The sequence below is a fragment of the Saccopteryx leptura genome, chromosome 6 (genome assembly GCF_036850995.1).
Source record: "Saccopteryx leptura isolate mSacLep1 chromosome 6, mSacLep1_pri_phased_curated, whole genome shotgun sequence".
Lineage (NCBI taxonomy): Eukaryota > Metazoa > Chordata > Mammalia > Chiroptera > Emballonuridae > Saccopteryx > Saccopteryx leptura.
The window spans coordinates 34,418,431-34,433,439 of record NC_089508.1 but is presented as its reverse complement, the minus strand read 5'-3'; the positions used below and the strand labels follow the sequence as shown (position 1 = coordinate 34,433,439).

Genomic DNA, 15,009 nt, shown 5'->3' with positions numbered 1-15,009 from the left:
CCCCAAAAATAATAAATAAATAAAAATAAAAATAATTAAAAAAAAGCCCTGGCCGGTTGGCTCAGCAGTAGAGCGTCGGCCTGGCTTGCGGGGGACCCGGTTTGATTCCCGGCCAGGGCACATAGGAGAAGCGCCCATTTGCTTCTCCACCCCCACCCCTCCTTCCTCTCTGTCTCTCTCTTCCCCTCCCGCAGCCAAGGCTCCATTGGAGCAAAGATGGCCCGGGCGCTGGGGATGGCTCCTTGGCCTCTGCCCCAGGCGCTAGAGTGGCTCTGGTCGCGGCAGAGCGACGTCCCGGAGGGGCAGAGCATCGCCCCTGGTGGGCGTGCCGGGTGGATCCCAGTCGGGCGCATGCGGGAGTCTGTCTGACTGTCTCTCCCCATTTCCAGTTTCAGAAAAATACAAAATAAATAAATAAATAAATAAATAAATAAAAAAGAAGTCACACAACCAGTAAGTGGCCAAGTGCTGTGTTCATCTTCAGAAATGCAGTTTCAGGTCCCAACCCTAGACATATTGATTCAGAATCTGCATTTTAAGATTTCTGGGTGATTATGTAGAAATTAAGTCAGAAGCACTGCTATAGACTACTTTATTTCAATTGTTTCTTGAATGTCCAATTGCTCATCAGAACAGAGATGAAATGGGTGGGGCAGTCCAAAATGGCAGCCCAGAAAGTTCTTGTCCTCCCACAGACACCAAATCAACATGGAACAATCCTTTTGAAAAAATCCTGAAAACTAGCTCCTTCATAGTAAATGATAAAAGGGCCACATTTAGACAGGAGAGGCAGAGACAGGGTCTCACCAAATGCCCCCCACCCTGGTATGATGACCCACAATCAGGAGAGATCACACAAATCTGGAGCTGCTCCCTAACGGATTGAGGGGTTTATGTCCCATATTAGGCACCCTAACCCTTGGGACTTGCACTGAAAAGATGAGCCCTCAAAATGCCTGGCTCTGAAAACGATTGTTGCTTGCATATCCAGGAGACCCAAAGGGCTGTAGGAAACTGAAATACTGCTCTTCAAGGGCTTGTGCATAGACTTACTCTGGGGCCCAGTGGAAAAGCTGCAGTTTTTAAAGCACCTAGACCAGCGGTTCTGAACCTGTGGGTCGCAGCCCCTGGCGGGGGTCGAACGACCAAAACACAGGGGTCGCCTAAAGCCATCGGAAAATACATATTTATTATACAATACATTTTTAAATAAAATATGTATTTCCGATACAATACATTTTTAAATAAAATATGTATTTCCGATACAGTACATTTTTAAATAAAATGTATTTCCGATGGCTTTAGGCGACCCCTGTGTTTTGGTCGTTCGACCCCTGCCGGGGTCGCGACCCACAGGTTGAGAACCGCTGACCTAGACTATATTATATAGGAAGGAGATTCATTTCCTAATCTTAAAGCATCTGCTGGAGGGGCAGGGGTCTTTTGGAACTCATTTTGTGGATGGAGGTTCCAGGAGCACTGTTTGTGTAGTCTGTGCTTTCCCACTGCCTCACTGAAGCTGGCAGGTATGCACAGTCCATAGAAGGGACACTCTCATCTGGCTCTGGTGGCCAAGGGGGATTGTGTTCATGGTTCCCATGAGACTGCAACAATCAGACAATTTTTGGCAGGCTACCACCCCTTGGGCACTGCACAGGCAACAGACTCCTAGTCTTGCTATGAAAAGATCTATCAGTGGTCATTTCATTCACCTCTACCATTTTTGTGGTCTTTAGCTGAATACTGTAATAGTTTGGGAAAGAAGGCCATTTAGTATAGTTTTGTATACATTGAGTTTAAGATGCTTTTGCAATATTGATCTTTGATAGTTTTCTTACTCTCAAGCATAAAATATCCTTAGCTCATTTTGTGCATTTTCTTCTCTTACCTGGAAGAAAATCATTTTAGTAAAGGTGGTAGTAAGGAATTTAATCTGCTAGGGGTGTTTATTGTAATCATTGTTTTTAAAGCTTTTTATTAGATGGAAGTAGGACATACACATTTTTGGATACAAAAACAATTTCAGGTTCACCGTAATTCTGACTTAAGGTGAAGATTTTCAGACTTTTATTGACCTCATTTTTCTTACCATTTTTTTTCTTTTTATGGAGTTCTTTCTTCCTTATTCTGAGTTCCTATATTGCTCTTCTTTGTATATACCTTGGAGTTTAATTTTATTATTTTCATTATAGTCAGAGTTTTCTACTTTTTTAATCTAAGTATTTTTGGGAGAGGGGATATATGAAATTACTTTCTATATGTTAATTTTATATCCTTTGTACTAATTATCTTATGATATTTTTTATTGATATTTTTGTATTTTTAAGATATGAGAAATTACATTATAAATATAGATTGCTTTAAATAAAGGTTTCTTTGTCTTTTTTTCCCATCTTTGGTCTCTGTTTTCTCTAATTGTGTTGTTTAATTCTACCAATAAGTGGTAAATAATGGAGGTGATAATGGATATCTTTGTCTTGTTCTTTATTTCTGAGAAAGTATCTAGTGTTTCCCATTAAGATGCTGATTATTTAAGCATGCATAAACATGTTCGTATGTTTTTAAGGTTAAGAAAATATCTCTTAAACTTAAATATCTTTTAAACTTAAAAATACATGAATGGTGTTGAATTTTGTCACTTGTGTTTTCAGCAGTTATATTGATGAATGTATGATACTCTCTCTTGGTTCTGTTGATATAATTATTTTTATTAATGAATTTTGAATACTGAAATACCTTGAATTTGTGGAATATAATTCAGTTTTTCATAATTTTATCATAGTGTTTTGGATTCTTTTGAATAGTATCATAATGTTTTTACATTGTTATTCATAAGTGATTGATCTGTAGTTTTTTTGTGTGTGTGCAGTTTTTGTCAAGTTGTGGGGTTAATGTCCTACCTGTTTTATAAAATAATTTGGATATTTTTAAAAAAAATTTACTTATTCATTTATATAGAGAGAGAAGGCGAAGGAGAGAGGAAAACATTGATTTGTTGTCCTACTTATTTGTGTATTCATTGGTTGATTCTTATATGTGCCCTGACTGGGGATTGAACCTCCAACTATGGTGTATCAGACGATGCTCCAATCAACTAAGCTACCCAGCCAGGGCTATTTGGAGTATTTTGTGGCAAATGTGGAATCCTTGCTTATGCTTCTATAGTGTTCCATAACAAGGTTATTTAAAACCAACGTACAAAACCGAAATTCCAGCATTACTTGGATTGACACTTTTAGTTGTAACTTAACACTTCCAGTTGTAAATCTTGAGGAATTGGCATTAGACTTCAACAAATTCTGTTTTCAGTAGGTTAGTGTTCTCAGTATTTTATTGTGCTAAGGAGAAGAATCTCAGTGCTTAAACATTTTCAAAGCTACATAACTTGATATTTGCTCCTTTTTTAAATCTTAGCCATCAATTACCAACTCAAATGCCTGTGTCGTTGGCTCCCTAATCTCCCTATCATTGCCTTGCTCTAGAGCATTATTATATTTTAACAGGGACATTTTTGGTATTTTCATACTATTCTTCACATTTTTGTTAGATTAGCTCTGATCCTGTCATTCCCAAACTTGAATGTGAAAATGATTCCCTGTTACCCAATGTGTTTTCTTTGGCCTAACATTTCAGGCTTTTTGTGTGACTTCAGCTTCCATCTATATTTTGTGGTTTATATTCCATATACTTAAGCCAAATTGTTCCCTAAATAACCCCAAATCAATAATACTTTTAAGAATTTTTTAATAATGTCTTCAGACAAGATTCGGCATATTCGGGGTAGTATGTCAGTAGACAGTACTGTTTTCTTTTTATGAAGTGGCCTTTCCTTGCCTTTGCATGTCCAAAATATACCAAATGTGCCCAATTCTAATGACTCTTACATGAAGACTTCAACCTAAGTTATCGCTTTAACTTTCCTTTTTAAATCTCATTTACTCTCTTGTAGTTCCTCTGTGTACTTCCTACTATTTTTTTCCTTAATTTTTTCTTTTGGAAAACTTAAGGAATATACAAAGTTAACAGTATGTTATTACTCCCATGTATCCACCACCCATGTATAGCAGTTATCATTATGACATTGTTTTGTTTATATCTCCCCCAACTTTTTAACTTCCACTCAATTATTGTCAATTCTTTTAGGTAAAATTTACATATATTAAAATTTACAAGTGTTAGCTGTATAATAGTGACAATTAAGTGCACACATGAAACCTCTTCCCCTATCATAATGTAGAATGTTTCCATCTCTTCAGAAAGTTTCTCATGCCCCTTTCCAGTTGGTCTTAACACCCTGAGAGAAGTACTGTTTAATTTTTTCATCTTATATTTGTTACACCTTCTTATTCTTTACATGTAAATCGGATTGTACTCTTTGTATAAGGCTTCTTTCTCTTGGTATAATATTTTTTATATTTATCTTTTGTTATTGCTTATTATTCCATTTTATTGTTAAGCCTTTGTATGACTATTTCACAGTTTATTTATTCATTCAGTTAATGGACGTTTGTGACATTTTCAGTTTTTGGTGGTTGTTACTACAACTATTATAGATATGTACATATGTCTTTTTGTGGATACAATTGATTCTCATTATTTATGGGAGTTATGTTCTGTAAAGTCCCTGTGAACATTGACTTAGTTAATATTGAACCATTCGTTCTAGGGGAAGTACAGGATTAGGTTCCTATGAACCTCTGATTACAATATTTTTTGTCAACTGATCAAAACATAAGCTTTTATGTATAGTTTTGTTTAAAGACACCTTATTTAATATGTATTGTTGAGTCATTAACATTGAATTCATGTCCAACAGCACTATAACTCATGACTAAATAAAACTTATCTAACACTCATATATTCTCCTTAAGGCACATCATAGCCTTCTTGCACTTAGAAATACTAGATGGCACTTCAGCACTATGCTAGGGGACCATTCTAAACAGCGATATCACCAACTGAAAGTACAATAGCATGAAAAACATGGCACTAAAGAGACTACAAAAAGAGCTGTAATTTACATTATGAGGGTTATACAAGATAGAATGTTCAAGTTTAGCTGAGAATGTGCATTTGAAAGAATTCACATATTTCTGTACATGTCCACAAATTATTGTGAAAGCCTTTGAATATTGATTATTAGGTTACAATTTTAGCAAGCAAGTGAATTCACAAAAATGTCTTCTGCCTGAGCAGGCGGTGGCACGTGGATAGAGCGTCGGATTGGGACGAGGAGAACCCAGGTTCAAAACCCCAAGGTTGCCAGCTTTGAGTGTGGGCTCATTTGGTTTGAGCATGGCTCACCTGCTTGAGCCCAAGGTCGCTGACTTGAGCAAGGAGTCATTCGGTCTGCTATAGCACCCTGGTCAAGGCACATATGAGAAAGGAATCAATGAACAACTAAGGTGCTGCAAAGAAGAATTGATGTTTCTCATCTCTCTCCCTTCCTCTCTGTCCCTGTCTGTCCCTCTTTCTGTCTCTGTCACACACACATACACACACACACACACACACACACACACACACACACACACACACACAGATGTATTCTTTGAGTAATGAATATCTACTGCATATGTTTTCACTGGTCTTGGATATATATTTATAAGTAGCATCACTGGGTCAAATAGTATGTTTAATTTTATATATACAATACTGCCAAACCTTTTTCCAAAGTAGTTTTATCATTTTTAATTCCCACCAGCAATGCATAAAATTTCCAGTTATTTGAAATACTAATGTTTGATATTTCAGTTCTTAATTTTAACCCTTGTAGTGCTCATTTCATTTTTGTTTGCTATAGTTATTAGTTCATGTTTTATCTTTCCTTCCTCTCCAAACTGGAAACTTTTGATGACAGCATATGATTCACCTTTGTATTTGTTAAATTGATATGTTTAAGAGGTACTGTTTTAGCCTTGGAGGTTAAGTGCCCAAACTTTGGAGCCAGATTGCCTAGATTTAAAGCTTAGCTCTTCCACTTAAAAGTTTTGAGACCTTGGACTATAAAAATAACATAGTGGTAAATAAACTTTTTATAATTAATTATTTTGGTTTCCCAACAAAAAAAATCAAGCTTTTTTGAGGTTAAGTAACTGATTACAGATCAAATGAGTAGAAAGTAATAGAACATAATTTCAAGCCCAGACATATCTAACTCCTGTGCTCTTAACCACTATACAACATAGTACTGCCACCTGAATCTGCTTTAAAACCTACTGTATTTTATTAAGTTTCTGTTTATTATCCTCAGTTAAGATGTAAATGAATGAAGGTGCATCTTTAAATATTGAGCTTTCCAACCTATGAATTTGATTTATCTCTCCATTTATATAGATATTTTAATTGTTCTGAATAAAAGTGCACACTTTTCAATGTGGAGATTTAGCATGTCTTTTATTAGACATATTACTTGTTATGTGATATGGATGCCTTTGTTAGCGGTATCATTTTGTAAATCTGTATTTCTGCTTGCTTGATGCAACTAATTTTTATATTGACTTTATATCTTTCAACCTTGCTAAATGTACTTATTAATCTAATAGTTTATCATTTGTAATTTTTTTACCTTATTGCCCTACCTAGCACCACCAGGTGCTATTATTATGATTATTTTTTATTTTTTTAATTTTTATTTTTTCTGTATTTTTCTGAAGTTGGAAACAGGGAAGCAGTCAGACTCCCGCATGCACCTGACTGGGATCCACCCGGCATGCCCACCAGGGGGCAATGCTCTGCCCATCTGGGGCGTCAATAGAAGTATATTAGTGATACTTGTGTCTCGTTCCCCATTTGAAAGGGAAAGTTTTTAACATTTCACCATTACATGTAATGGTGAGGCTGATAAAGGGAGACAGACTCTGCCTTTTTACTGCCTGCTTGTGATAGCAGTTAAGTTCTCCATTTGGCTTCCTTGATACTCGAGGCAGGGACTCCATGGTACTCCATGGTACTGCTGAATGGACAGTAGTTCTGGTTCCCCACTGAGTCTTTACTGATCTCTCACTGTTTAGAATTTGAAAAATAACCTATAAGGGGATCGGTGAGATATTTGGAAGTTTCCTCAGTAGCTTGAGTTTTGATATGGGCTTTAGACAAAGATAAAGGAATAGAGAAGAGTGTCTAGCCTGTTAGCACCTTCTGTACAAAGTCATCAGCATGTATTTATATTATAGCAATATTAGCATGGGCCATAAATTACAACATCCACTAGCTCTCTATAGTACATGATAATTTTATTGTAATTCTGTAAACTGGGGTTTAGTAAACCTTTTCCATAAAGGGCAAAAAGTAAATATTCTAGTTTTTGTAGGTCAAGAGGCAAAATGAGAATATTGTGTATTCACCAATATAACAAAAAAGAAAACATTTTTATAATTTTATAAATTTATTAAATCTAAATGTAATAATAGAGTACAATATTTGTAATATATGTTTAATACATATTTACCAATTTAAAGAATGGAATTGGGGATAATTGGAGTTTATAGTTACTATTTCCTGTCATCAAAATCAATTGCAAATATTTAGCTATTAATGCTGATTTGTATAAAGTTTTTTATCTTTGCAGATGTCTTTTCACAAAGATAGTGATTGGCAAATGCTGATATCAGTCCATGAAAATATGATTTTAATTGAGCACATTCATTATTTAGAATGTGTTTTTAGAATTCTATTAGATTTTCTTGTCTTTTAGCATGTCATTAGATTTCAGAATAATCATTTTCAATTGAAGATAAGGTGGAAAGCTCCTGAGCTGCAGCAGAATTAAATGGATTTTAAAATATGAAAATTTTGTTTTCACTTGCATTAGATCCAAAAATGATGCAGGAACTGTAGTTTAAACTCAGAAATCATATCTGTTGGAAACTTATTGGAAAGAAAATTTTCCATCGTGTTTTAACTTTTGTAATGGGAATATGTTACCCTAGAAAGCACACTAAGTATATAAAAGCTAGAAATTACTTAAAATTAAAACAACATTGGTAGTTGTGAAAATACTATCAGTGTATAAATTGTACATATAAGCATTCTTTTGGCTTGTAATATTACGTTCAGTGCATTAAGACAGTTACCAAATTTTCATAGGTGTTTTTTGTTTTGTTTTGTTTTTTAAAGTGAGAGGAGAAATAGTGAGACAGATTCCCTTCTGTGCCCCCTCTGGGATCCACCTAGCAACTCCAATCTTGGGCTGATGCTCGAATCAACCAAGCTATCCTCAGTGCCTGAGGCCAATGCTCAGACCACAGAGCTATCCTCAGTGCCTGTTGCTGAAACATGAACCAATTGAGCTATTCTCAGCGCATAGGGCTGATGCTTGAACCAATCTAGCCACTCCTGCAAGAGGGGAAGAGAGAGAGAAGAGGAAGAGGGAGGGGAGAGAAGCAGATGGTTGCTTCTCATGTGTGTCCTGACCAGGGATTGAACCCAGGCCAACATTCTATCTACTGAGCCAGCTGGCCAGAGCCTACCAAATTTTCATCATGACATTTTACCTTCTTTTATTATTCACATATCTCATTCAGTTGATCAGTAATAGTTCTTTGTTTTTAGTTTGCATCCTTTTTTAGAAAAAAAAAATCCAAGAATTTTTCTTCTAGCAAGTAGAAAATGATAGAACTTAGCATATAAAGAAATACAATATGGTATTTGAGGATAGATAATAAATGGTAACATAAAAATGTGTCTTAAAATTAATCTGCTTAAAATGGGGTCCAAAATTTGGTGTAAAAATAGATTAGAATATTAATATTCATAAGGAATTGCAAGGGATGCTTAATAGACAAAAGTATTTTGAAAAACCATAACAAAATTGTGTGGCTCACAATTTCATATTTAAAAACTTACTACAAAGCTACAGTAATCAAAAACTTGTGCTATTAGCATAAGGGTAGACATATAGATTAATGGAATAGATTCAAGTCCAGAAATATTCCATATGTTTATGGTTAATTGATTTTTCAAAAGAGTACCCAGGCCATTCAGTGGGGAAAACAGCTTCTTTAACAAATGATGCTGTAAGAAATAGATATGCACAACCTAAAAAAACCAGGTTAGAATTTTACTTCATGCCATATATAAACATTCGTTCAAAATGGATAAAAGGCCTAATATAAGAGTTAAAAATATAAAATTGTTATAAGAAAACATAGAGGAAATTTCTTATATCTTTGGATTTGGAAATTAAATACGACAACCAAAGCACAAGGTACCAAAGAGAAATATAGACAAATTAAACTTGATCAAAATGAAAAACTTTTGTATATTAGAGGACACTGTCAAAAGAGCACAAAGCCAAGCCTACAGATGGGAGAAAATATTTGCAAATCATATGTCTCAATCTAGTATCTAGAATGTAAAAGATGTCTTATAACTCGACAACAGAAAGATAAACAACCCAATTCAAAAGAATTCAAAGGACCTGAAATAGACAGTTCTCCAAAGAAGATATACAAATGGCCAATAAACATATGAAAAAATGCTCAGTATCTTTTGTCAATAGGGAAATGTAATCAAAACCACTATGAGATAATACTTCACACCCTACTATTCTGACTAAATAAATAAAAGAAAAAGACAAACAATAACAACTATAGATGTGGGAAAATGGACCCCATGTATATTGCTGGTGGAATATGAAATATTGCAACTGCAATTTGGTAGCTCCTCAAAAAGTTAACACTGAATTACCATATAATCCAGCAATTCATTTCTGGTTATATATCACAAATAATTGAAAACAAGAGCTCAAACAGGTACTTCTACAATACTCATTTAGCACTATTCACAATAGCCAAAAGGTAGAAACAGCCCAATGGCCATCAAAGTGACTGGCTAAACAAAAGTAACAGTTATACACAGTGGAAAATTATTCAGCCATAAAGAGCAGTGAAATAATCATACATGCTGCAACATGAATGAACTGTGAAATCATATGCTAAGTGAAAAAATCCAGACACAAATAGTTACTTTTTGTGCCTCTATTTGTATGAAATATCCTAAATAGTTATTTGTAGAGACAGAAAGCAGATTGGTGATTGCCAGGGGGTGAGGAAAGGAGAATTGAGGACTCACTGCTTAATGGGTACTGGATTATCTCTTGGGTTATGAAAATGTTTATAAATAGGTAGAGATGGTGGTTGCACATTGTGAATGTGCTGAGTGTCACTGAACTGTGCACTTTAAAATGGTTAATTTTGTATTGTCTTGAAAATCAAAACAAGAAATATGGAGTCAATCTGATTTTTCTAATATCAGGTGTTAAATTATCTGAAATACTAGTTTTGAGATAGAATAAAACCAATCAAGTATTTAATTTTTGGCTCTGTTTTAAAATTACAGCATGGTGATGTTTTTTGCTAAGCATATATCTTTCCACCCTGTGATCACAGAGAAGAATATTTTTGGAAATGTATGTAATGTCCTCAAGCTTTTAACTTTTTGATATTCAAATACTTGTCTTTTGAAGTGCTTATATCAATATCCTTATCATTTTCTCTGCATGTAAACTATTGTCTCATTGTCTAGTCAAACTTTGAAATAATTATTTGGAATCTGTCTATAACATTTCTTTCATTTTAATTATCAGTTGTTTTCACAGGCCATTCCTTATTTTGAGATTTTATTTCACTGGATATTTAGAAACGAGAATGAATGAGTTTTGAAATTGAATCTGTTTTGGGTTTTTTTAAGAAATTTTCAAATGGTGCTTTATTTTCATGTTCTTAAACATAGGGCAACACAGTCAATTTTATAAATACTGAATTCCTCCCATGCTATATTTTAAACATGATATTTTGAAGCTAGATATTTTGTTTTAGGCAAATTCTTCCATTACCAGAACAAGATAGAATGTAAATGTCATCCTTGAAGTAAGAAGGAAATATCTATGTCTTTTATAACATAGTTCCTAATAACTATAGGAAATAATCCAAATAAAATAGGACTTAGAAAATACATTATTAAGGTTTTATCAGGAATTATTGATTATATAATACTATATTGTACTTGTTATAAGTGAGAAAATGAATGTGAAGTGCTTAACACATAATGAACGTCAACTATAATATTATCTTGATTATTGACCAGAAAGATTAATAAATACAGAAAAAAGGTACTAACGATGAACTATGAACCCTGCTAAGGATCCACTTTACAGATATTTTAAGTTTATACTGAGTTTGAATGCTGACTCTTGCGACCATAGCAAATTGTGATTCTCACCTATAAAATAATGAAGAGTAGAACGAATATTATTTTAAGCTATGTGTGTGTTTCAGCTTCTATAACAAATTTTTTAGCAAAATATCTTCACATGTAATTTTGAAGCAATATAACATATAAGAAAAAGAACTCTTTAGCTGAAAGAGGAAAAGGATGTCAGTGATCTGAGATACCACCATAGAACCCATGAGGTATAAAGCACAATTAACTTACCCCTTAAATAGAAGTTCCCTAATGTTTCATTCAACTTTTAAAAACTAGTTGTTGGGGTTTTTTTTACAGAGACAGAGAGAGAGTCAGAGAGAGGGAGAGACAGGGACAGACAGACAGGAATGGAGAGATGAGAAGCATCAGTCATTAGTTTTTCGTTGTGCGTTGTAACACCTTAGTTCTTCATTGATTGCTTTCTCATATGTGCCTTGACCATGGGCCTTCAGCAGACCGAGTAACCCCTTGCTCGAGCCAGCGACCTTGGGTCCAAGCTGATGAGCTTTTGCTCAAACCAGATGAGCCCGCGCTCAAGCTGGCGGCCTCGGAGTCTGGAACCTGGGTCCTTCCGCATCCCAGTCCGACACTCTATCTACTGCACCACCGCCTGGTCAGGCTAAAAACTAGTTTTTAATAACATGTTGAGTGGTATTTATTAGCTTATAATTAATTTTAATTGTCTAACTTTTGTTTTAAAGTTATGGGAAATTTTTCATATATTCTGCATGAGAATCAAGAATATATGAGGAATCGATGAGAACTATGGTCACCATGGCATAGTTGTTAAGAGTGTAGGCTCTAGAGTTCCAGGGTCGAGATTTTCCCTGTACTGCTATTTATTAGATATATGATCTCTAGCAGGATGCTTAATCTCTTCTTGCTTATGCTTCCTTATCTGTAAAAGGAGGATACAAATAATAGGTATATCACTGGATGATTGTGAAGATTAAGTGAAATATTGAATATGAAACGCTTAACACACAACGAGTATCAATTATCTTGATTATAGATCCAAAAGATTATTATTTACAGGAAAGTATGCATATGGTTGAATAAGAACTGCTAACAAGTGCATTTTACAAACATTTCTAATTAACTTTTGTTTGTTCTCCTCCAAGTTGTTAAAAACCAGATTGATATGCAAGTTTATAATTTTCATGTTACTGCCATAAAGTTTCAATACATGTTCTTATTGTAATTTCTTTTGTTTTATCTGACTTTTGTAATGACGTGTTGAAGAATTTTTATTAATTATTGGAACAGAGAACATAGTAATTCCTTTAGTTGGCAGTATGCTGGAAGGGAGACAACAAAAATATTATATATGACCAAAACTGATTTACTTTGTATGATTTACACATGAAAAAGTATGTTCACTAGCTAATTAAAATGTACTATATCTTATTTATAGTGCAGAAACAATAGTTGTTGCATTGGTGAAGAAATATTAACTAAAAATGAATTTATGAGGAAGCTAAAGTTTCATAATTTTTGTTAAACTGTTTCTTTATATTTCTTGCTGTCTTTACCTTAAAATTTGAATTGGTCATGAATTTTAGAAAAGTGCCTTTATTTATTTATTTTTATTTATTTTAAGCAAAACTCATTTCACAGATAGCAGATTAGCAAGCCTTTAAAGGAGCAAAGGTTTATTCCATTTTAATTAAGCCTCCCAAACTTTCACGATCTTGAAGTTTATAACTAAGCACTCCTATTTGCCAAATTGAACAAGAAACTTTATGAGAACAAATTTTATGATAAAATGTATATATTATACTTTTAATTTTAGTTCAGCTCAGCTGGAAACCAACTTAAAGTGTGCCAACATTTTTTTTCTTTTTGCCCCTACTCCGGAAATAGTATAATAAAGAACATTGTGTTAAAATTATAAAAAGTATAAAATTTGTCTGAAATCAATAGGTTGAGATCAGTGTCTCTTAATTATGGAATAAAAATTATATATTAATCAAAACCACTCCACTCATTACAAAAAAAGTGGGGATATCTTTTTGGAGTTAGTAAAGAATCCAAACTTTTTCAACTTCAGATTTTTTTTTTAATTAAGTGAGAGGCAGGGAGGCAGACAGACAGACTCCTGCATGTACCCTGACCAGAATCCACCAGGCAAGTCCCCTGTCAATGCTCTGCCCATCTGGGGCTGCTGCTCTGTTACTCAGCAACCAAGCTATTTTAGCACCTCAGGTGAGGCCATGAATCCATCCTCATTGCCCAGGGCCACTTGCTCAAACCATTTGAGCCATGGCTGCGGGAGGAAAAGAGGGTGAGAGAAAAAAGAGGAGGTTGAGGGGTGGAGAAGCAGATGGTTGATTCTCCTGTGTGCCCTGACCGGGAATCGAACCTGGGACTTCCACACGCCTGGCTGACACTCTACCACTGAATCAACCAGCCACGGCCCAACTTCAGATATTTTTAATGCGTAATTGTTTGTGTAGTAATCATTTATATGATCCAGACTTGGGGAGCTTAAGCTTCTAATTTTAAAGGACTTGCTGTATGAAAAGGTAATATGACATTTAAATAAAAATTAGTATCTTTGAAAGAAACAAGGCAAGTGTTATATTCTTTTTGGTTTTTATGCAGCTTATAAATACACATATATACTGATACTGTTAAATAGAAACTAATCAGCCACTTAATATTTATGCTAACAAGTATAAAAATATTATATAAAATTTTACTTTAATTTTAGAATTAATATTTTATCAAGGTATAGACTTTTAGATTATTAGATTCTCCCCTCCTTCAACATTTTAAACATGTCATCCCATTGTCTTCTGGATTTCATAGTTTATGATGAATACTCATCTGTAAGTTTTGATTTTTTTTTGATGATGATTTGTCCTTTTTCTCCTCTTGCTGTATTTAAGATTTTCTCGTTTTATTTTATTTTCTGCCATTTGACTCCTGGATGTGACTTTTTATTTTTCACTTTTTCCAGTGTTGGGTTGGTTATACTTCCTGAGTCAGTGAATTAATGTATTGTGTGTTGGGTTGGTTTTACTTCCTGAGTCAGTGAATTAATGTATTGTATCAGTTTTGGTATATTCTTAGCTGGTTTGTTTTGTTTGTTTTTTTGTCCTGAAATTGTTGCTTCATTCTCATTTTCTCTCTTTTCTACTCATTTGCAGTTACATTGGGCTGTTTGATTCCCACATGTGTGTTATGTTTTGCTCTTTACATTTGTTTTTTCTCTATTTGCTTTAGTTGGATAATTTCTGCTGATCTCTTCAAGTTCACTTACCTGTGTTTTGCTGTGTTTAGTCAGCTGTATAACTTAGCCACTGACTTCTAGATTTTACACATTGTATTTTTCAATTTTAAGTGACTATTTGATTCTTTTTCATAGATTTAGATTATCTGTTCAAATTTTCTTCTTTTCATCTACTGTGAATATTTTTCTCTGCCTTCTTTAACTTTTGTTAAATAGTTTTCTTAAAGTCTTTGTCTTCTAAATATGATATGTATAATCTGTGATATAACTTATATTTATATTTTTTTGTTGGTCACATTTTGTGGCCCTTCCTATGCTTCATAATTATTATTGTATATTAAATATTGTTTACTGTAGATTTATGTAAATGTTGTTTTCTCTGTGATATTAGAAAGAAATGATGAAATACTAATCACTTCAACTCAGCCATGACTTGAGCTGGATGATGTCAGTGTTAGCTTTAGATATACCTTGTCTACTTCTGGTTGTGTTGCAGGTATTTAGTTGGACTTTGTACATAATGAACTTTGAAATTGTGAGAGATTTTACTCTACCTTTTGGGATTT

At 34.2% G+C, this 15,009-nt stretch overlaps 1 protein-coding gene across 8 annotated transcripts in view; it reads left to right on the top strand.

Annotated features, from left to right (window-relative positions):
* Positions 1 to 15,009, top strand: part of GPHN (gephyrin) — a 509,895-nt gene that overhangs the window by 80,897 nt on the left and 413,989 nt on the right. The gene's annotated exons all lie outside the window — the stretch shown is intronic.